We start from the raw sequence: 24,126 nt of genomic DNA on the forward strand, positions 1-24,126 counted from the left end.
AAGTCCACTAAGAGGGAAAAGAGGGGGCAGGGACAAAGGAGCAAGCATAGGGAGGGAGAGGAACAGGGATGGTAATGCAGCCAGGAAAGGAAAGGAGACTGCAATAGCTCGGGGCCTTGTGTGCGCCACAAACGTAGCCACAAAAGGACTGTGGGCACCTGGGGGGGTATGCACAGAAGAGAATCAAAGTACAGATGAGGTGGTGCACACGTTTCAGAGGCACTTTGCAGCTCTTTAGGTCGACGACACTTTGGCTGCAAATCAAGATGCTGCAATTGATTCCAGTTGGGCACAAATATCAAGAATTCGTGAAGCTGATGAACTTCGTAAGTATAACTTAATTTCTAAATTAATGCTCTCTATTCTCACCACACCCCACAGCAATGAAGAATGTGAGCGTGTTTTCAGCCTTGTGAAGAAAAGTAGACCAGAGTTCAAGTCATTCATGTCCAATGAATCTCTGGAGTTAATTTCTATTTTTGAAGCCCAGGGGTTTGATCCCTGCTATGACAAAACATTTTCTCAAGACTTTTTGCAGGAAGCTAAAAAAAGGCCACGACAAGTCTAACTAGCATGTTATTTGCAGTGTGTATTATATTACTTCTTGCCTGTGTTACGTTAAACAAGTTTTATTATGTAAAGCCTTTTTCAATTATTGTGTATATGCTTAATTTATTAAAGAAGTCTTGTTACGTATGCTCCAAACCAATATTCACCACACCTGCTGCTGTTTACACGGATTTCTTCTTGTCTGTTAAGTTCATCTACAGATCAATGGCCTATGATGTACGTAGATGTGATTCCACTGAAGTGTCCTGGTTAAGCATGAATTTTTTTATTTTGTAGCCCAGAAGTAGTATTATTTTCGTCAAGCTGGCATATGGTGAAAAGTCATTAGATTTTTTTGTCTTGTGAGAGTTTTAGTGATAGCCCTTTTCAAAAATTGGCAGGTATGGGAAAAAAGTTACGTGGTACACGGTGCCAGACACGGGTTGAAATACACAGAATCCAGAATTACTATGGTACGCCAATTACGAGCAACTGCTTCAATACAGAAACAATGAGAAGAGCTATCTGGGCTACATGCTTTCACAAAATTTTAATAGACCAGGAACCAGAACATCACCTTTGCCCATAGACACCCGACAGCTGGTGTAAATTCAACAACGTAGCTATAGCTTCAAATTATAAGAATAAACATTAAACTCCAGACACTATTTATTTCACTTGCTGACAAACTCACTTTCAGAGGTCACAGCGACAAGAGATCTTAGACTGTCTCCATGGTAAAATTCAGAATCCAAAAGAAAGTGTGAGTTCTGTCATTTGCACGAGGTCACCAACAAACTGTTTTTGTTAGAAAAGAAACACTTAAGTTTGTGTTCATGGTGCAGTGATGTACTTTAATGCTGGTGTGTCAAAGAATACTGGTGTGTTCAAGCTCCCTGGAACAATAGTAGAAGGGGACTGGAAAGCATTGACATGAACCATACCCCTTGTGCTGGAATTTCTACAGGTAATGCCACCAAAGAGGCTGGGATAGGCAGAAGATCACAGAAACGAAAATCAAGAGGATGAAGTAGAGCCACAGTATAGTCCGGGCATCTACATTAGTTTTATGTAAAATTTAATGCAGTTTTACTCAAAACTGCATTTTTATATTCTAGTACACTTTCCTCAGAAAATTTCTTTTGTTAATCATATAAAAAAAAGGGACAAAGTTGCAAGCTCTAAGCTATTTAGAAAGTTTCAGTTTTTTTCTGAACCAAAAAAGCATTACTCATAACATACATATAAATAAATACAGAAATCAATTTTCATGCAGTTTGAGGCTGGTGTTTCACCCATATTCTGTAAAAGTTTCAGATCTTTATCTCTACAATTTTCTTCATAAAGTGTATCTGAACTTTGCTCATTCAAACATTGATTCATTTTGAGACTTCCATCGGGACTGTGTCCCCTTAACAGTGCTTGGAAATTTTCAAACTGCATTTTGTCAATTGCTTTTGAGAATTTGGTCATACTATTTTAGGAGGCATATCTGAGAACTGACCTTCATATCCTGCAAGTAAGAAGAAAATCAAAGAGGACCTATTTGTAAGACACCCTTTCCAGTAGTATTGCAGATGCTTTAATTTTATCTGACTGGCTGTTGCTTTTTGTAATTTAAATCTCAACCCTACATTTAAGGTATTCTGTGCATTGATGATATCAAGATGCCCACTTAATCGCAAGTTGTTATTTACATGCAGAACAGGTGACAGACAAAAACAGAAGAAAATTCAGTGAAGTTGATTTTATATACAATTCTCAGTCATATTTGCCAGACCATCAAATGTTTATTAACAAATGGCTGTGCCCAAAAGGGCCCAAAATGACAACTGTAATCAGATGTCACTTGACGTCACAACAATTCTTTTTACATTGCTATGTACTGACTTATAAATTTGTACCAGAAAATGCATGCAAGTCACTGGAAGGTGACAGGAGTAAGTATGTCGAAAGTGGAGGTCAAGCATTTTGATGACGACTTCAGTGAGAGCAAGGGAAAGAACTCTGAAGCTTGTCCCCCAAAGGTGGTGGTGGTGGTGGTGGTGGTGGTGGTGGGTGGGCAATACAATTCTGAGGATGCAGCATATATTGGATATAAACGAAGTTTAAATGTCATGATTTCTTCTTATGGTAGGCAGGCAGTATTCAATACATTCTGGAGAAAAAGGTCATGGGATTGGAAGAAGATTTATGTAAGCAGCATAGTGGACATTATTCTAACCAAACAACTTGGAAATATCACGAGTGAACCCAAGAGTAAAGGCACAGTGGTTTATCGTTGAGAAATGACGTGGATAAACATATGTAAAACTGTACAAAAGATGCTGGACAATTCTCTGTAAGGAATGAGCCACAATTCAGAAACATCCTGTTCTAAAAGTAAATAAATGAAGAAAAATTGGTCAGATGCAAATAAAATTTGAGCACAGAGTGTTCCGTACAACTTTAATTATGTATGTAGACAGTTCACCGATTTTAGGAATCGAGAATGTCTACCAGTTTTGCCAGTTAACGACACTGATTCTGGAAGATACCAGTCCCAGGGATTCCAAAGTTTTCAATAATGTTTTATTTTCAATAATATAAATGTGACCTAAAATCAAGCAGAGACAAGCAACCGTTATTATAATAATCAGTAGTTCTGCATTCAGGTCAGAGTTAAAAGTCAAGCTTCACTTAAGAAATGACTTTATTCCTCATAGGACGCATTTCAGAATTTATCCACCATCCAGATACCTGGGAGTGACACTACTTGTAGATATGGCGTTTCAAGTGAAAAACCCATATCCACACACAGTAATTATTCTGGATATCTGATGACTGATAAATTCTGTCAAGTGTCATCTAAACACTAAAGTCATTCCTTGCCTGATCACTGACTTACTATTACGATTCAACCAGCCTGAATACAGAACTACTGATTGTTTTAATTTCAAGTTTGTAGTCGCTTAACAAACTACAAAAGAAATTTTTTTGTGTAATATAATTACAAATTGACAATTCTCAGATTTCTCCCCCTTTACTTGTACTGTGACATCTTACTTCTAGCCTAATTTCATCATTTTAGATCAACAGGACACACTCTATAGTGAGTTTTTATGACTGTTAAAATAAGTTCTATAAATTAAAGTATATTTTGACTGCACTGACTTAGAAACTTCAATTTTTTACACCTCCAAGGAATTTCATTCCTAAGAACAAAGGATCTTAACAGACAGATAAACAGTTAGATAGAGAAAAAAAATTTCATATTCTATAATTGCAAATTCAGAGTTTTTGGATTTTTCCCTTCGGTTGTACTGTAACGCCACCCTTTTGCCAAATTTCATGATTCAAAGCCAACAGGCACTATAGATTTTGATGACTGAGTTTGCTAGTATTAAAATATGCGACATAAATGGCCTTATCTTTCAACTGCAATAAGACTCTTCAATATTTTACATCATCAAGGGAGCACCGACTTCACTATGTGACAAATTTCAACTTTATACTACTACCCATTCCTGGGAAAATGGGTTTTTTAACCATCAGACAGACATACGGATGGACAACAAAATGATTCTATAAGGGTTCCGTTTATACCTATTGAGGCACAGAACCTTAAAAATGACCCTGAGACCTTCCTGAAGTAATCCCTGACGAGCGTTTGAAAGCTGCTACAATATTACTTGGTTACTGTTAAAAACCTGACGGGGCATCCACACTATGCTTCTTTTTTCCTACTGAACTTTCCACTTGCCCTATACATTTTGAATACTGCAATTTCAGATGTGCACATGAGAATGCATGATTTGTTTGAAAGGGAGGGCATGTGTCATAGTGCATTGCTTCCCAGGTTTGGTCAATTCCCTTATGCTGTTCAGCAACAACAAGCAACTGGTGCCCATTTACGTTTTGTTATGTACTGTGTTGCAGCTATGCTTTAAAGTGATTTTATGTACAGTTGTCTGTTGACTCCAAAGAAAGCAGATCACTGCAGCCAAACAGAACTCATATGGAACTTCTAAAGATTATTTGAAGAAAAAATTAGAATGGGATATCTCAAGTGCAAAGTATGAGCTTGTCTTGTGGGCACAAAATAAGGCAATGAATCCGGTCAGATTACCATAAAGAATAAGATAAATATCACAGGAAGGAGAAGAAAAAGGCCTACAAATTTACGAAAAGTGGATGTGACAACTGTGGATAAATGCTCACATTTTGGTAACTTTATAGCACAACAACTGATAAGCCTGACATCATAACAACTTAAAAACGTGGCACAGATGTAGTGTCACAATAAAACTACTAGAAATTTAAATGAATGATCCTGATTAAGTATAAAATACAACGAATTGGTATGTGAGTCACCACTTGCCACATAATAACTATTTCCAGCCCTCTTGCTGCAGAAGTTGTGCAAAACACAGGCTTGCCTAGGAATACAAGTTCTAGGTTTCCCAAGCAAATAATCAAAACCTTGATGTGTCATTCTTCCAAACTTTGCAAACAAAATGTCACATCACACTTTGTTTTTCTCGCACATAGTAGATCTGATAATTACCATTTCATTTTACCCATAATTGCCTTTGATTTTCTTTTTCTGCTGTGTTTCCATTACAAAGAATGCTGCACAAATTGTCAAGCAAAGAAGTGACTGTATAGCGGACTGAACAATGAAGCAAATGAGTGGACCTCTGAGAACAAATGGGTGCAGTATGTTCTCAGCACAATTTTTTTTTTTTTTTTTTTTGCATGCACTTTTGTTCCTACAGATCCACACTTCCACAAAAGGAAAAAGGCATCATGTGGACATACATAGTATGTCCCAGTTTCCTTAGGAGTGTGGTTATGAAAAATAAAAAGTCACGGATTATGTTCACAAAACCATTGTATTTATACAAAATAGTCCCCACCAGAATCAATACAAAGCTGAAGTCATTTTAAAAGTGGTTTGAAACAGTCACTGTAGTTTTTTTTTAATTTCATTTACTATTCAGTACAATTTTCTTGGATACCCTTAATTGCATTATGACCAGGATTGCCACAAGTTTCCCCATGTGAAATTCCCTGATATTTCCCTGATTTCCCGACAAGTTCTGCCTTTTTCCCTGACAAATTTCCAGATTGCCTGACTGATTAATTGAGAGGGTTTATGGGACCGAACGGCAAAGTCATCAGTCCCTCGATTCCAAAGTTACTCATAAAAGAATGACGGCCGCTAAAAGTGGATGGATCCAGTCAGGGGAGTCAAGCTATAAAACGAGGAAGTTAAAACACACGCATAGTAAAATACATAACACAATAGACCAAATCTAAAAATTGGATAAAAAAGAGCAGTCTTCCCACAGGGAAGGGGAGTGGTCATGGGGTCCCAAACCGAGAAAACAAAGACAGGTCCAAACCACAACCAATCTGTCCCTGCTCCAGGAGTAAAGCAAAACCTGGAAATAACCATTTTCACGGAGGAAACTGGCAACCAGTTCAACCATCCATGAATCGTCCGCTATTATTAAAATTAAGGAAGACTATACTTAGCATGAAGGGCCAAAAGAAGGGAACATTCCACCAATAAGTGGGATACCGTCTGTCTGGGTCCACAACCATATTATGGGGGTTGTTCATTGTGCAGGAGGAAACAATGGGTGAGCCTGGTATGACCACAGGGTAGATGGCATAAAGCAGTGGACTCCTTCCGAGAGGAGCAGAAGGAACAGCACCAAATTGCAGTAGTCTCCTTGATTGTGCGGAGTTTATAACTGATGGCAGTAGTGCACCAGATGTCATTCCTCTTTTGGGCAAAGAGAGATTTGCATAGATCTCCATATTCGCAGCTGGAGTTGCAAAAGGGAACGAAAGGTGAGTATCAGCTTCTCAAGCCAAACTGTCAACCAGTTCATTCCCTGGGATACCCACATGACTTGGGACACAGAAAGAGAACTGAGCAGGCACGGCAGGCACCACGACCAAGGGAGGAGAGGTGGTCATGGGTAGCAGATACCAAAGAAGGACGCGAGTAGCAGAGGCCTGAGTAATAAAATGGAGGGTTCTGGTAATAGCTAGCAGCTCTGAAGTGAACACACTAAATGATTCTGGCAACAAATTGTGTTCTAAACAAGGAGGAGACGTGAAAGCGTATCCTGCTCTAGAATCATCTTAGAATCATGAGTGTAGAAGATGATAGCAAGTATAGAATGTACAAGACACCGGAAGACCATTGGAGCACAGATATCTTAGGACCCTGGAATACGTCAAGTCCTAACCCGTGGTCTAGGCATCATCCACAGGGGTTTTAGAATAAATACATGGGGAGCATTTCAGTGAGTGGAGATGGAGATCCCAACAGAGGGAAGTGAGACGCATTCGAACTGGCAATCCCACTTGTGGGCAGTGATCAGAAGGCAGATGTCCCTCCCTTGTAATGAGGAAAGGGTACATGGGATGATCAGGGAATCTGCAATTGCATAAGAAACCTTGAGTTGTCTTCATCGTATTTGTAGAGCGGGACAAGTCTGTCAATTGGACTAGTGCAAAAGGCACTAGTAGCCAGGCGCACCCAACAATGCTGAATCGGATCAGGTATTTTCAGAGTGGAAGGAGCCACTGAGCCATAAACCCCAACTTCCATATTCTAGTCTGGACAAGATCAGAATGTACGGTAAAGTGGAGAAGAGTAGCATGGTTTGCACCCCAAGATGTGTGGGCCAGGAGGCGGAGAGCATTAAGCTTCCACATGCATGCAGTCATTAAGCGGTGAATGTGTGGCAACCACGTCAGCTTTGATTCAAAAATAGGGCCCAAGAAACGGGATTGTGCTGCAACATCGAGGAGCTGGTTGCTTAAATAAAGTTCTGCGTTGGGGTGTACTGTAGCTCAATCACAAAAACGCATAACTCGTGTTTTGGAATGAGAAAATTGGAAGCCATGGGAGACAGCCCACACAGAGGTACACTGGATGGCACCAGCACTCAGCAGACACTACCTAGTGGGAGCTGCACCAAATGCAAAACTAATTGACATATAATGCCGGAGAAACCTGAGGGCCAACAGAGGTTACAACCCCATTGATGGCTATGAGGAAGAGTGTGACTCTTAAAACAGAACCATATGGGATACCATGCTCCTGAATCCGAGGGGTGCTGAGTAAAGTGCCAACTTGAACCTGGAAGAGCCGTTGGGATAAAGACCCATGAATAGAAATCAGGAGGGGGCCGTGAAAGTTCCAGCCGTAGAAGGTAACTAAAATATGACGTCAAGCTGTGTCATATGCCTTATGTAGGCCAAAGAAGACCATGGCAAGATGCCAACGGTTAGTAAAATCCTGTCGGATTGCAGTTTCCAATCTCAGTAAATGGTCAGTTAGAGATCGTCCTTCCCGGAAGCCACACTGAGATGGTAACAAAAGACTCAGAGATTCGAGTATCCAATATAATTGAAAGCTAACTATCCTCTCGAGCAGTTTACAACGAGTGTTCATCAGGCTAGTTGGGTAGTAGCTGTTGAGAGATGTTGGGTTCTTCCCAGGCTTAAGGACAAGGATAACAATACTGCCTCACCATTGTGAGGGAAATGTACCCTTGGGTCAAATGCAGTTGAAGACCCAGAGTAGATAGTGCTTCTGTATAATGTCTAAGTGTTGGATCATCTAGTTGCAGATGGAATCCGGGCCAGATGTCGTGTCATGAGAAGTGGTAAGAGTCTGCAAGAATTCCCCATTCAGTGAAACATTCATTATAGGATTCAGCTTGGTAGATTCAGCTTGGTAAAGGCTGAAACAGAGGGGGTCTGTTCAATTCTGTGTGTGTGCTTGAGAAAGGTAGCAGGATAGGAGGAGGACACCGATGCTGTCGCGATGCGTTCAGCAAGGACCAACGGATCAGTAGACAGAGCATCTTGGAGGATAAGCCCCTGGACAGTTTACTGTCGCTGGCGACCCAGAAGGTTCCAGAGCTTGGACCAAACCCGTGATGAAGAGCCATACATATCCAGGGAGGAAACATGGCACTCCCAGCATTCCTTTTTACTCTGCCTAATAAGGCATTGAACCTTAGCATGAAGACACTTAAAAGCAAGGAGGCTGGTCTGTGAAGGACGTCGTTTAAATCGCTGCAGTGCACATTGGCTGTCCTGGACAGCAACTACTACATCTTTGGTCCACCATGGTACGGTTGACAATGAGGGTGACCTGTGGATAGGGGGACAGCAGTGCCAGCAACATGAAGAGTAGTGGCAGAGTTACCCAGCGCGATTGCGTCAATGCAATTCAAGAGAGAGGTGTCTAAGTGCACGGCAGACACACAGAAATGCCAGCTGACCCTGTGGAATGCCAAACATGGGGGTCTGTCTGGCAGGAGCAAAGAAATGACAGAATCACTGGAAAGTGGTCACTATCACTAAGATGACCATGGGCTGACCAATGTAGGCAAGCCACGAGAGCAGCGGAGGAGATTGTGGGATCGATAGCAGTAAAGGTTCCATGAGCGGCACTGATGTAGGTAGGGGAACAGCCATTGAGGAGAAACAAATCAAAGCCTGTAGCAAGTTGGTCAAGTAGAAGAACCCTACCTGATGAAGTGGCACTCCCCCCACAGAAGATGGTGTGCATTAAAGTCCCCAAAGAGTTGCTGTATTAAGGTAAACAGTTCCACATAAGGAAATTGCCTGCCTGGAGGGAGGTAGACATTGCCAACAACGATTGCCAGAGTCGCCTCCAGTTGGTATGAAGGGGGATCCAGTCACTAATGATATTGATGCGAACCAAAGTGCAGACCCCTCCAGACACTATCCCGGGGCCAGCACGGCTCCAACAGAATGCACAATAACATGAAATGTTTGAATGTGCTCATCACAAAAGTGTGTTTCTTGAAGAGCAAGACAGAACAAAGAGTAGGAGGAAACAAGGTGTTTTATTTCCGGGAGGTGACGATAATATCTGTTGCAATTCCACTGGATTATCTTGAGCCAAGAATCCAGGTGAGACAAAGAAGCAGAGAGGAGGTCATGTCACTTGGTCGGTGGTCGTCACCAACGAGGATGGGGTGACATCCATAAAAACTGGGTCTTTATTCGTGATTAGGTGGAGAGGGTGAAGCCCACAAGAAGGCTGGGGAAGCCTTATCCTTTGACTTGTGCTGCTGCTTCTTCTACCTCACAGTGAGGGAATAGGTAGCAGTGATATTGGGATCGGACAGAGAGCGAGCGGCTTCGGGGCCCTCGGAGCATGAGTCTCTCCTCTACCCTGAGGATGCAAGCTTTCTGTCCTAAGAAAGCCAGGGAGGGGTGTTCTGAGATGGAGCCCCAACCCTAGGAGGAACCAGAGAAGAGGATGTCTTCCCTGGCCGAGGAGAAAGAGGAGGAGTTCCTGGAGGGGAAGGGACAGGAGCTGTCAAGGGTGAGGAAAGGGAAGAGGGGCAGAAAGGGGTAAGGGGGAGGGGTGAGGAGGGACACATGTAACTGAGGCAAAGGTAGAGGGGAGATTTGCAGGGTGAAGTCTGTCAAACTTCTTCCGGACCTCTAAGTAGCCGAGATGGTCAAGGATCTTTATTTCCTGACTTCTTTTTTCCTTCATGTACACTGGACACACTGGTGAGTGGGGAGAATGGAGACCAGGTCAGGTTACACAGTTATGCCATGGGGTGCAAGAGCTCCCCACATGAAGAGAGCAGCCACAGTCACCACAGATGGAAGCGGCACTGTATTGCGAGGACATGTGACTGAACTTGAGGAATGAAAGCAACAAATCTGAGGAGGAATGTATGGTTTTATGTCGCATCTGTACACCATTACCTCTCAGGCAAAGTATCTCCCTCAAATGCCATGATGAAAGCACCACTGTCTACATGATTGTCCTTAGAGCCTTTCCGAACACACCATACGAAATGAATGCCACGTTGTTCCAGATTAGCCTGAAGTTCATAATCAAACTGGAGGAGAAGGTCCCTATAGAAACTCACATCGTGTGTCATATTGAGTGGCTTGTGAGGAGCGATATAGTCATGGGGATATCTCCTAAACAGTCGCAGGCACAGAGGGAGGCTGACTGGCAGAAGTTGTCTTTGTAAGGAGAGAGCCAGAGCTCATCTTGCTTAATAACTTAACTTCACCAAACCTGTCCTCAATATGATCCACTAAGAAAAGGGGTTCAGTGATGGCAAAAGCCTCCCTGTCATTCCTGATACAGACCAAGAACCGTGGAAAGGGTTTCGCTCCAAGCTGGCAGGTCTGGCCCTCCTCCCAGGGAGTATCCACCGAGGATAAGGCAGGGAACACAGAAACAGAAACTGGGGCAGAACTGTGTTGAGGAAGAGACACGGCTGCAGTAGAGTGGCCGGAGAGTTCAACACATTTCATGTGCAAAATGTCCGCCCTGGTACCATCCACTCCAAACAGGGGATTGCCTTGTGGGCGCCACCCAGCCACAGCAATGGCTGCCCAGTAGAGATCAAACCCTTGAGGGGTAACACAAAAAGAAGTGAAAAAGGAGGAGGAAAAGCAACAAACCAAAACCACATGATGATACCTGGGCCGACAAAGAAGAACAACAAGAGAAGTAAAAAAAGGAGCAAAGGGAAAGGAAGGAGGACAGGGAAAAATAAGGTAGGGGAAGGTAAAGCAGCCCAGAAAAGAATATAGGCTGCAATAGCTCAGGGACCCATGTGCACCACACACATACCCACAAAGAGCTGTGGGCCCCCTGTGGGGACAGATTCTGAGATCTCAAGGGTAAGTAAATACATAAATAGACAAAAAAGTAAAGACTTCTCTAGTTCTGAATGTGTGAGTAAAAATCTTAACTACTAACATAACATCTTTTGCAATGAACTGTTTTTCGATGAAGAAAGCAAGCCATATGGTACACACATTTCATTAAGACCACTGATATTTTATTTCAACAAAATGAAACACATTTGGTGACAAAAATATGCATTTCATTGGAGTCGCAAGACAGATTTAAAATATCTTCACTGATTTCAGAAATAACCCCAGAAAAAGTAGGCCTTTTGAAAGAAGGTTGTAAGGCAGGGAAGAGTTGTGTAAACGAACACTATAGGGGACTGCCAATAAAACTGTTGGTTCTACTATGTTTGTTATTTTCGGCTATTACCCACTGTATTATGTCTACTATTTTGCAGGTAGTGTGTGGTTTTTCTTTCAAGAAATGTGTGTGTACATAGTGTACAAACTGCCAGTGACTGCCACAACTTTCTTCCTCTTAGCATCCATACTTGCTAATATATAAAATACTTTCGAAGTGACAAAAAGTACCAGAATAAATGTCTATGAAATGTGGCACTGTACAATGTACTTGCTGTGAGACTGTCGCAATTCCTGAAATCCATTGCCCTTGGTCTCTAGCCTGCTGAGGAGCACTGCAGTGCTGGATAAACCATGAAAATCTGCCGTATTATGCCACACACAGACAGACCTCGCCTGCAGGCAGATCACTGAGACTATATCCGACGGGCAGGGCCTGAACATTAGTGAGAAATAATGGGCTTCAGATTGGCAGGCCTGATCCGCTAGAGATACACACAGAAATGGCCTGCAGTTTTGGCCCGACATTTAAGTCCACTGGTGTGGCTAGATATTTACATGTCACAGACATCATGTTGACAAAATGAGACTGCGGTAATCAATCCATGCAACTAGCATGAACACTCTGAGAAGCAATACCAATGAGGATAGGTAGCAACTCAACATAAAGATGATCAATGAGCTGCAAGATAGGCACATAAATAGACAATCACACTCTCACAACTAAATTTTTGGCCATAGCCTTTGTCAGAAAACGATAGCACGCACACATTCACACAATCACTCAGACATAACTCACGTACTCATAAGCACCGTCTCCAAAGGCTACATAAACAATCTCTGAGAATCAGGTCCAAATAAACCATTCCTCACGCCCCCCTGTGTCTCGTCAGCAGCTGCTGGGGTAGCAGCAAGAAGTGGTGGTAGCACTGACTGCAAACCGAGGGGCGTAGTAGAAAGAGAAGAACCAGGAAGAATGAAGGAGTTTGGGAAACTGCCCACGTACTCAGCTGTGCCCAGCCAGCAACGATGCGCGGCACCACAGTAAGCAAACAAATTCACCTACCGAGACAAAAACGAGACTTCCAGTGGCGTTTTTCTTTTTTTTTTCGAATTTCCCCAATTTCCAGAATTTGTGGTAAAGCTGATGACAGTGTCCTTTCACTGCCAACTTTAATTTGGGGAACAATCATAAGTCTACTGGGGCCAAATCCGGCGAGTGATCCGTATGCTGGCAAAAAACCTGTAGGCTGGGGCATCGTCATGGAAGAGTGATCAGGATCCTGCCCCACAGTATTCAGGCTGAATTCAATTAATTCTTGCCCAGAAACAATGGAGCACACCAAGATAATACTTGGAATTAACAGTTTTTCCTTCCAGCACAAACTCAATGTGACTCATTCCTTTGCAATCAAAGCAAACTGTCAGCATGATCTTCACACGACTTTCCTCCAAGCTCACTTGCTTCTATTTCAGTTTCTATGGGTTCATCCCAACACACTCTGCCATTTAAGAGGCTCATACTGGAAACACCGCGGGTTGTCGCCAGTTACAATCTATTTTACAAAATCAGTATCAGTTTGGACTGCCTGTAACAAAATCTGCGGTGTTGGGCTCTGCCCTGTTTTTGTCACCTGAAAGCATATGCAGCACAAACTGCGCAATTTTCCTTTTGCCCAACTCCTTGGTAAAAAATCTGTGCATAGTAATTTTCGGTATTCTTGACAGTTCCTCCATGAGGCGTGCAGAAACAGATCTATCTGATGCAATGATTTCAGTGATTTTTACACATTTTCAGTCAAGCAACTTGCTATCAGCTTTGATGCTTATGGCGCATCCTTAATGTCTTCCCTGCTGTCACAAAACAGAGCAAACCACCGAAAAACATCTAAAAGACAAACAATGACTACCGAACACATTTTTAATCATATCAAACGTTTCACTGGCTGATTTGTCTATCTTAACATTAAACTATATATTGCCTCTCTGCTCCACCACCAATTTCCAATGTACATCAGGCAGGTACCATTATATTCACCGCCAGGATGTCTGCTGTGCCAATGCTAGTGCTTTGAGCTTCTTCACAGAAGTTGTTGAAACTTCAAGGATCGTAACACCACACGATGAGAAAGCATTCCTGTTTGGAATTTCACACAAATAGCCCTAAATAACTGGGACAAACTGTACGCCAACGAAAAAGTCTTCGAGGATGTTGCTTCCCAAAACTAAACAAAGGGATTTGGACCTCATTACAACTGCCATGTTTAAATTTATGGAATATTTTCTCTGATAGAAAATGCACTATAAACATAAATTGTTTTTAGTTCTATTTCCACATCTACATACAAACTCTGGTAGACATCATACAGTGCATGGTCAAGGGCACCTTGTGCCACCACTAGTTATTCCAATTCCTGTTTCACTCACAAATGCAGCAAGGGAAAAACTGTCTATGTGCTTACATACAAGCCCTGAGTTACAATATCTTTTCTTCGTAGTTCTGACATGAGATACATGCTGGTGAAAATAGAATCATTATGCAGTGTTGCAAACATGGGTTCTTAATTGTGTTGCGTAAAACAGAATGTCATCTTCCCTCCAGGTGTTCCCATTCAAATTCACTGCACATTTATGTAATACCCAAGTGTTGATTGAAGTAATCAGAAACAAATATAGCAGCATGCCCTAAACTGCTACAATGTCTTCCTTTAGTATGATCTGGTGGGAATCCCAAACACGATAGCAGTACTCACGAATGGGTCGCACAAATGTTCTGTATGTGGTCTCCCTTATAAATGAACTACACATTACTAACATTTTCAAAAAACTTAAGTTGACCATTTGCCTACCCTAAAACTGACCATATGCAACATAATGTCATTTTGCAATGTTCCACCTAGATATTCAACTCTCGTGACTGTCAGACAGCACACCACTAATACCGTATTTGAATGTTACAGACCTCTGACTCTTTTTCCGACTTGTCTGGATTAACCTCCATATTTCCACAGTTAGACCAAGCTGCCACTCATCATATCAAACAGAAATTCTATCCCAGTCATCCTATACTCTTCATCACTCATTGATGACATTATCCTATGTGCTGCAGTATAAGCAAACAGTTACGGAGTGCTATTCACCATATCTGTCCACTCGCCGTCCAGAACAACATACTTGGTTCTCACCATATTTTCGGGAAGTGGTACTGCACAGCTCACTTGAAAAAAATGTCATTATCTCATTGAGCTGCTTGTAAAATGCTTTATTTATACAACCAGTTTCAGTCATCAGACCATCATCAAACCTCATCTAAAAGTATTCACAGCCAAATGTTAGGTGAAATATAAGAATTGTTACCTTCAGGTCATAATAATCACGAATAATACACACTATCATATCGTGATAAATCAAGTCGTCAATTAAGAAAGACTGTGCTGGGGAGTGTACTCACTTATGTTAAAACTTATGGCATTAATGTTGTGAAAAGATTAATACCACACCAAGGCAATCTTTTGGAATTAAGGAGCACTAAATTTCTCCTCTTTATTCCACTGACAAAATTATGCAAGAAAATGGATCCCCCCTCCCTGCTGCTGCTATATCATATAGACCTAAATCCTATAGAACCAATCTGTGATCTTCCAAATAATAATATCTCTAGTCATAATAAATCAAGCATAGAAGAAAGACAAAGGCTTCTAATAAGTACACATTGTATGTCACCTTGCCTAATAACAGTCTTTCTAGTACAAGAACATGAAGAAAGCTGGTAGTATGCGTGGGTGAGCTGTCCAGTACAATTAAACAAAGCAGGAGGTGCACACAGCGAACGCTGGTTAATCCGACATGATGAATGCTGGCTGGTTCAAATGGCTCTGAGCACTATGGGACTTAACATCTATGGTCATCAGTCCCCTAGAACTTAGAACTACTTAAACCTAACTAACCTAAGGACATCACACAACACCCAGTCATCACGAGGCAGAGAAAATCCCTGACCCCGCCGGGAATCGAACCCGGGAACCCGGGCGTGGGAAGCGAGAATGCTACCGCACGACCACGAGCTGCGGACATTATGGATGCTCTGCAGTTTGTAAGAACTATATATAAACTATTAAGTAAAAATTTGATTCTTTCATCAATTATATAATTTGGGGGTGAGCGGGCGCTTGACATCATGGTCATCAGCACCCCGACGAAAAGTCAGCAAGCAAATCTCATGGGTGGGGACGAAGGCTGTCCCCACATGTGGAGCAGTTGATAATGTACAGAAGCCTGCCACACTTTCCCACCAGTTTAGGGATGAGGCCTAACAGTTCACAAAATTTCACCACTCTGTTAACACTGGTATTGGTATCTGTGAGGATGGTGGGCAGATCTCCAGCAAAGACCGAGGGCTGCCCTAATATCAGTATACAGGACACATATAGCCACAATATGCTGAATTGAAAGCGGTACACCACAATATTAACAGAATTGTGGATCCTCTCGCCGGAGGAGGAAGCCATGTGTGAAAGGATCATGCCCGATGTGCAGCCTGGTAAGCAAAACCTCTTTCCAGCAGCAAGGCTGACACAGTCCGCCAAGCTTTTGCAGTCGATTTGAGTGACCGCAGTTTGTTGTTCGACACCTGCAACCATTCAGTCTCCCACTGACGCATGAAGCATCTGTCAGAAAATGAGATAATGGGACATTGATGAACAGCACCATCCCAACATGCTTCCTTGGCAGCTTTGTAGGAATGTCGTTACCCTGTATCCCAACGTGGCCAGGAACCCAGCAAAAGATCACCACCTTGCCACGTCGTTTGAGCCCCTGTAAGGAGTCATGGATGAGCTGAATCAGCGGGTCTACCGGATACATTCGGTGAACTGCTTGCAGTGCACTAAGACAGTTTGAACAGACAAGAAACTTGTATGGTGATGTCTGTGAATCTTCTCCAGTGCCATATAAATCCACATCATAATTTGTAAATTGTTCTGGAAGACTCACTTCCCTATCTACATCTACATCTACATACTACTCTGCAATTCACATTTAAGTGCTTGGCACAGGGTTCATCGAACCTTAATCATACAATCTCTCTACCATTCCACTCCCGAACAAAGCGCAGGAAAAACGAACACCTAAACCTTTCTGTTCGAGCTCTGATTTCTCTTATTTTATTTTGATGATCATTGTTACCTATGTAGGCTGGGCTCAACAAAATATTTTCACATTCGGAAGAGAAAGTTGGTGACTGAAATTTCGTAAATAGATCTCACCGCAACGAAAAACGTCTTTGCTTTAATGACTTCCATCCCAACTCACGCATCATATCTGCCACACTCTCTCCCCTATTACGTGATAATACAAAATGAGCTGCCCTTTTTTGCACACCCTCGATGTCCTCCGTCAGTCCCACCTGGTAAGGATCCTACACCGCGCAGCAATATTCTAACAGAGGACGATCAAGTGTAGTGTAAGCTGTCTCTTTAGTGGACTTGTTGCATCTTCTAAGTATCCTGCTAATGAAACGCAACCTTTGGTTCGCCTTCCCCACAACATTATCTATGTGGTCTTTCCAACTGAAGTTGTTCGTAATTTTAACACCCAGGTACTTAGTTGAATTGACAGCCTTGAGAATTGTACTATTTATTGAGTAATTGAATTCCAACAGATTTCTTTTGGAACTCATGTGGATCACCTAACACTTTTCGTTATTTAGCGTCAACTGCCACCTGCCACACCATTACAGCAATCTTTTCTAAATCGCTTTGCAACTCATGCTGGTCTTCGGATGATCTTACTAGACGGTAAATTACAGCATCATCTGCGAACAACCTAAGAGAACTGCTCAGATTGTCAGCCATGTCATTTATATAGATCAGGAACAGCAAAAGTCCCAGGACACTTCCTTGGGGAACACCTGATATCACTTCAGTTTTACTCTATGATTTGCCGTCTATTACTACGAACTGCGACCTTCCTGACAGGAAATCACGAATCCAGTCGCCCAACTGAGACGATACCCCATAGGCCCGCAGCTTGATTAGAAATCGCTTGTGAGGAACGGTGTCAAAAGCTATCAGGGGAAACCACAGAACAACCGAGAGCAATCGTCTGCTGGGATAAATCTGTATAGATAACGATAAGACTATGTTACATACTTAAAATAGACGAAAACAAAGTTGTAAAAACCATACCTGGAGTACAACTTTTTGTGTACTGTGTCAAGCTTTAAATCACTTTGGGCCTCTGAACACACCAAGGCGGCAGTGCATTCCATCCCTGGGTGTGTAGTTTCATCAATTATAGCCTCGTGTGTCAGTTTCATGGTGAGCTGTCAACATTTCTGTTATTTGTCACAATTGTGATATTTTTAAATCTAGTGCATCACCATATGACATTTGAATAGTTTCAAATGAAAACTAGGAGTCATTATGAGTTCACGTTTAGTGCTAGATAGTATCTCCTCTTTAAATTTGGGAGGATATCTATACCTATTGCCAATATCAAGAAATTGCATTTTCTGCAGCTTCTGCTCATGCATGCTCCAGTACAGTACAGTACAGTACATTACTACAATATCTACCATATTTCATTAGCAGTTCAAGATACCAAACCAAGCTTTTAGTAAATTGTACCACGCAAAAAAAAAGATGTTGGCAAGTAGTTAACGCGTGAAACATTCCTATCTGTCACAATAAAACTAACTATAGATTTTTTTCTATGGAGCAACCTTTTTTTAATGACCACTAGTGGCTGAAGAAATGAGGAACTTCATGGGCTTGCAATAACAAAAATGAACAAATTTGTTGTATTTTATACTGATGACAAGATTTTTATAAGCTATTTATCAGTCATGCTGTCAGCTGCTTGTTTAATAATCGGGATTCCATTGCAATTCCAACTGCATTAGTGTATTTTGGCAAAAGAAGCAAAATTTTACATGCCCATAAGAGAACCTATGGCATTATTGCAACTCCCCACTGATTACGTAACTCTGAAGAATGAAAAAGTAAAAAGCCACTTATGTGAAATTTTGGTTGAATCCTTTCACCCACTGTTTCTACAAATTAACCGCTGAAATGAAAACATACTATTATCTCCTTACACTTCCATTATCTAAAATAATTGAACACACACACACACACACACACACACTACGAAACATATGAAGTAAAAACATGGAGCGATACAGGGAAATTTGAACAAGGAGATACTACATAATTTGCTGTAAACTGTCTCACATTTCAAAGATTAGAGAAGTACAGGGAGAAAATCATTTGTGAAGTTCCCATTCCAGTCATTTCTTATTAGAAACAGGCTACGACAGGATTCCACTGGAATTTCCAGAAAAGCTATTTATTTTCTCTTGACTTTTTATACTTTTTCTCATTCACAGAAATGTCAAAGGTGGCGAGTACTGAGAAAGACCTACATTTCTCTTTGTATCATGCAAAACTTTCCTTCTTTTGCCAAAACACAGGAGTTTACACAAATTTACATCACAAACATGCTAATGCAGTTGCAATTATGAAGGAATCCTGTTTCTTACACAAGCAACAGAGCAATAGCTTATAAAAAGCTCACTGTCACTATAAATTACCTCCGATTCATTCACTTTGGCTGTGGCAGGTCCACACAATTTCTGCTTCCATCAACTATTAATGGTCCTTAAAAAATACATCAGACTATTGAAAACGTCTACTACGAAAGATATGGAAGTTTCACATATTAACCACATGTCAACATGTTCTCTTTGCATGTTATAATTTACCAAAGCTCGTTTTGAACTGTTCATGAAGTAGTATGGGTATCAAGAATAATTCACTCTCACTGTAATATAGCACACATAGGTAGAAGTGAATGTATTACATAAGATCCATTTTTTCAAGATTGGATGTATAAATCTACCTTGTCCCAAGTTGAAAGAAAAATTTAGTACGTTCATTACAGTTCATATGCGCAATGTACAACCCAATACGCATCACGTGTAAACTCATTGCAACTCCTATTTTTCAGTGGAAACTGTTGGAATTTCATGCAGAGGGTTACGTAATTTCAATATAATACAATTACTATGACAATTACTTAATAGTGGCAGTTCATCACGGAGTGAAATATGAGGCAGTAAGTAGAGAAACAAAATTTTTCTAACCAGTTTCTCTAAAATCACTTGCAGTAGATTTCAGAGTAATCAACACGTGTACACATCTGTTCTTCCAATGTAGGAAGTCTGCCAGCTACCACAGCAAAAGGGACCACGAATATTTTGTTCATTCTGACCTGGCAGGCGACACCTGTTGCTACCATTATGTGTTGTTCTGTTAGGTAACAAGAAGACATTCTTTACCCTGCTTCCAGCCCGTTACACTGGCTTCCACTACACTGGGAATGTGCTTTCTTTCTGTGCACACCCTAATGCTAATTCATTTACTTATGCATCAATTTCTGTTTTTATATTCCAGTAGCTCTCCAGCTGGCCTCAAGTGGTCACCAGAAATAAAACCTGGGACTTTGGTGTTACTAGCCAAAACCATTAACCAGTAGAACATGTGCTCACAGTTTGCTTTTTCTGCTATTATAGTAGCTTTTGCTGTTGTGACATTATAAGACTTGAAAGGCAGTATACATCACGCCGAAAGTGTGTGATGGAGGAGAGATACTCAAATGGACAAAAAACTGAAAATATAACATCAGCCAGCACAGATTCAAACAGCTGGGATTATCCACGACAAACGGGAGACAACAAATCAACCAACACCACTATGGAAAATAGCATTATCATGTGTAAAAGTAGTTTTATGGACTCACTCAGTGAAGCACTGAGCAGCTGAAGTGAGAAATACTGCACATTCTGTATCCTCTTCTTGTCCGAAGTGAGCGCCTCATTCAGTGGTGCACATACACTTTCAGCATATGCCAGCATTCCACTTGTAAGAGTACTTGAATGTGTGCTAATGCTACCGCCCCTCCCCACTTCTGGGGTGTAAACATGATGGTGGTGCCATCCTTTCCAGTAACCAGTTTGTTTTGATGAGTAATAAGTATGATATGAAGCTGTTTGCAATGCTTTGACTACATATGTACTTAGGGAGGAGTAGTATGTTGGGAAAGGGGCACAGGAGCCTGGTGTTTTAGTCCTTTTGAACAGACTACTAGTAAAATATGGTCATATGAAATACGTAGATCATTGTTACAAATCATCTGTTGTGTTTATTTGTGCAAGTGCATAACCAAGACAGCAGATACTTCCATGTCTTAACAGGAAACAGCTTCCTCAGTGTATGGTAGTAAAAGCAAGAGTAAAAACCAGAAAGGGATAACATTATTTTTGCTAGAAGGCAAAATATGCCCTGCATAAAGGGAGGAACACGAAGGGCGTTTGATGCTTTCAACATACTACAAGGCTTCAGCAAAAGATGTAACTGTGCACTTGCAAAGGGAAATAGTGACTACTATAAATCCATGTGAAATTCCGGCTGATAATATTCAAAGAAGGAGTGGGTAAATGAGACCAAATGATTGCTGATCATCGTTTTGACAGAAAGGATTTCAAAAGGAGGAAAATTTTTATTCTTTCATTTATATGTGAATATGTGTGTATCACTGAAGCAGTCGTGCTTTGTAAGGAGTTGTGGAATTTGAGCAAAAGATAAAAGGGTAACAAATCCCATTTTCTTGCACAGTCAATTTGGGACATAGAGAGGGGGGTGGGGGGTGGACGCACTAGGTGCAGCATTTGCTGGATCGTAGCAATGTTGCGTCGAGTCAGTCCATCCGTATGCGTCTTTTGGAGCTTATGGGCACTCGACAGCAAGGCTATCAGCACCCTTACACGCTGGGAAAAAATCTAATGTGGCTAAAACCTTGATAACTGTTCTAATCTCGTGCACTCGAATCACGCACAAAATCACTATCTCACTTATGCTAACACATTAGAGAGAAAGTGAAAGTAGCTACACAGGAGATAAAAATAAGAAAGGAGCTAAAAGAAAACCACAAGTAAATGTCACTGGCTGACTACTTACTAAAAATATGGGAGAGCCAGTCACCCTATTAACACATTAAAACCATCTTCTCAAAGTCTTGGGAAAGATGTTGGGCAATTCAAGAAACTTTAAAAATTTAATCACATTTGTTTGAACGTAGAAATGTCACAAGGTGGTGTGCACATTTCAGGAGGCTGATAATAGCTGCAGCCCCACAGATACCAGAGCCACTGAGGTAGTGACTTTGAACAAATGGCGTGTGCAACTGCAGACCTTATCAAAGCAGTTCATTTTCTATAGTGCGGTGCACAATACTGTTCGTAACATATTGAAAATTTAATAAAGTTAGCGCTTTCAAGGTGCCTAAGAACCTGGCAAATAACCAAAAGGGCCAGTGAATGATGACAAGCTCGGATCACTTAACACACTATACTGCAGAAGGGAATGACTTTCTGAAATGAATCATCACTGGTGATGAGTCGTGAGCATACCACTACACGCCAAAAACCAAGCAGGCCTATATGGATTGGAAACATGCTGGTTCCCCATGAAAAATAATAACAATAATAATAATAATAATAATTTTAAGAGACAATCTGCCAGGAAAGTGCTTGTGACAGTGTCCTGGGACACACATGGCGTGTTATTGGTGGACTTTAGTGAACACGAGACCACTGCGAATGCTATAGCCTACATTAACACATTGGTTAAGTTATGTCATACCCTTCATGACAAATGCTACAACATAAACGCTGTTGGTCTTAAACTTCTTCATAACATTGCTCACCCCCATGTTGCTGTTTCTGTTCGTGAGAAAATTGCCAAATTTAGATGGAGGATGATCTAGCATCCACTGTGCAATGCGGACATTGCACCATCAGACTTTCATATACTTGGTTCCATGGAGAAATTTCTGGCCCACCAATGCTCTGCAACAGATGCAGAAGTGCAATCAGCGGTCCACAGATGGCAGTACTCCAACCAAATGGACGTCTCAACAGAATGAAATTTTCACTTTGCAGCGGAATGTGTGCTGATATGAAACTTCCTGGCAGATTAAAACTGTGTGCCGGACTGTAACTAGAACTCAGGATCTTTGCCTTTCACAGCCAAGTGCTGCACCGACTGAGTTACCAAAGCATGACTCACGACCCGTCCTCACAGCTTTAATTCTGAAAGTATCTCGTCTCCTACCCTCCAAACTTCACACAAGTTCTATGAATCTTGCAGAACTAGCACTCCTGAAAGGATATTGAGGAGACATGACTTAGTCACAGTCTGCAGATGTTTCCAGAATGAAATTTTCACTTTGCAGCAGAGTGTGCACTGATTTGAAACTTCCCGGCAGATTAACCTGCCAGGAAGTTTTATCTATGAACAGGGCATATTGAAACTGGTACCATGATGGAAGAAATGTGTTGAGAACATTGGCAACTGTGTACAATAGCAGATAAAATATTGAAGTTCATTTGTGACTTCTTTTGTTTTGTCACCTATTAAAGTTTTTGGTAATAAAATTATTGTGTGTTACTTTCCAATCTTCCCTCATATTTTAGTTTTTGACATGTTATGAAGGCACTATAATAAAAGTTTAAACTGATATTCTGTAATACTTGATCATTACCTTCCAAAGCACCTGGCATTTAGCATTAGTTCCTTTGTTGTATATGGCAATAGCATCATTACTTCAAAGTGTGAACTATAATAAACTGTCTGAAGACTCTGAACTTTGAAACATGTCCAAATGGACCAGGAAATGAGTGTAAATACAATATATACCGAGAATCAGAACATCTTTACACACATACGCACCGCCTACTAAAAACTGTAGTCTACATTAGCAAATCCAATTTTAAAATGTGTGTGTCACTGAGTTGTTAAAGGACTTGCACTAGAATTCTGGTTACCAGACTCATGAAAATCCCTTTAATGTTAATAGCACTACCCACATTATCACAACAGAAGCAAATGTCATAATTATGTTGCTTACAGATATTCCTGGAGGTTTCTTCTTTTAAAAATCGACTGCACTGTGCCATATTTATGCTGAACTAACAACTGACAAAACAAAAAACAAAGATTTTATTAAAAGAGGGTGTAACTTAAAATGGGACAGGGATTATGTTACATTATTTTTGAGACTTTCTTCTCAAAAAGTCAACTGCCCGAATTATAATGTTAGCCAACTCTGGGAGCAAGTTCCACAGATATATTATCCGTGAAATCATTGAAAAGTTTGAATAACTGATTTTTGTTCCCTCTCTTAACAAAACACATTGCAACAAGTCTGTAATCGTTTTCTCAAAATTTACTTCAAATTAAGCTAAATGTGAAATACATTAATCATTTTACAACTGGTCTTCAACTGCATCTGCTACAAATAAGACTTCTTTGTGATTACTGATTCAGAAGTGTCTCCTTTCATTTCCATTGAAGGAAACTGTCAGAGCATGTCATCTCAGATTACTGTATAGAACAAGTTGTTTTGTTTTCTGTTTTCCTTATGAAAAGCCAGTTGGGAACACTGTCAGGGTTGTAAGAACAGTGTGTGTGTGTGTGTGTGTGTGTGTGTGTGTGTGTGTGT

The 24,126-nt window shown here is 41.1% G+C and overlaps 1 protein-coding gene across 1 annotated transcript in view; it reads right to left on the reverse strand.

Moving 5' to 3' along the window:
• LOC126457232 (chromodomain-helicase-DNA-binding protein 7-like) overlaps positions 1–24,126 on the reverse strand; it is a 311,277-nt gene that overhangs the window by 265,779 nt on the left and 21,372 nt on the right. The window lies entirely within an intron of this gene.

The sequence above is a fragment of the Schistocerca serialis genome, chromosome 2 (assembly GCF_023864345.2).
Source record: "Schistocerca serialis cubense isolate TAMUIC-IGC-003099 chromosome 2, iqSchSeri2.2, whole genome shotgun sequence".
Lineage (NCBI taxonomy): Eukaryota > Metazoa > Arthropoda > Insecta > Orthoptera > Acrididae > Schistocerca > Schistocerca serialis.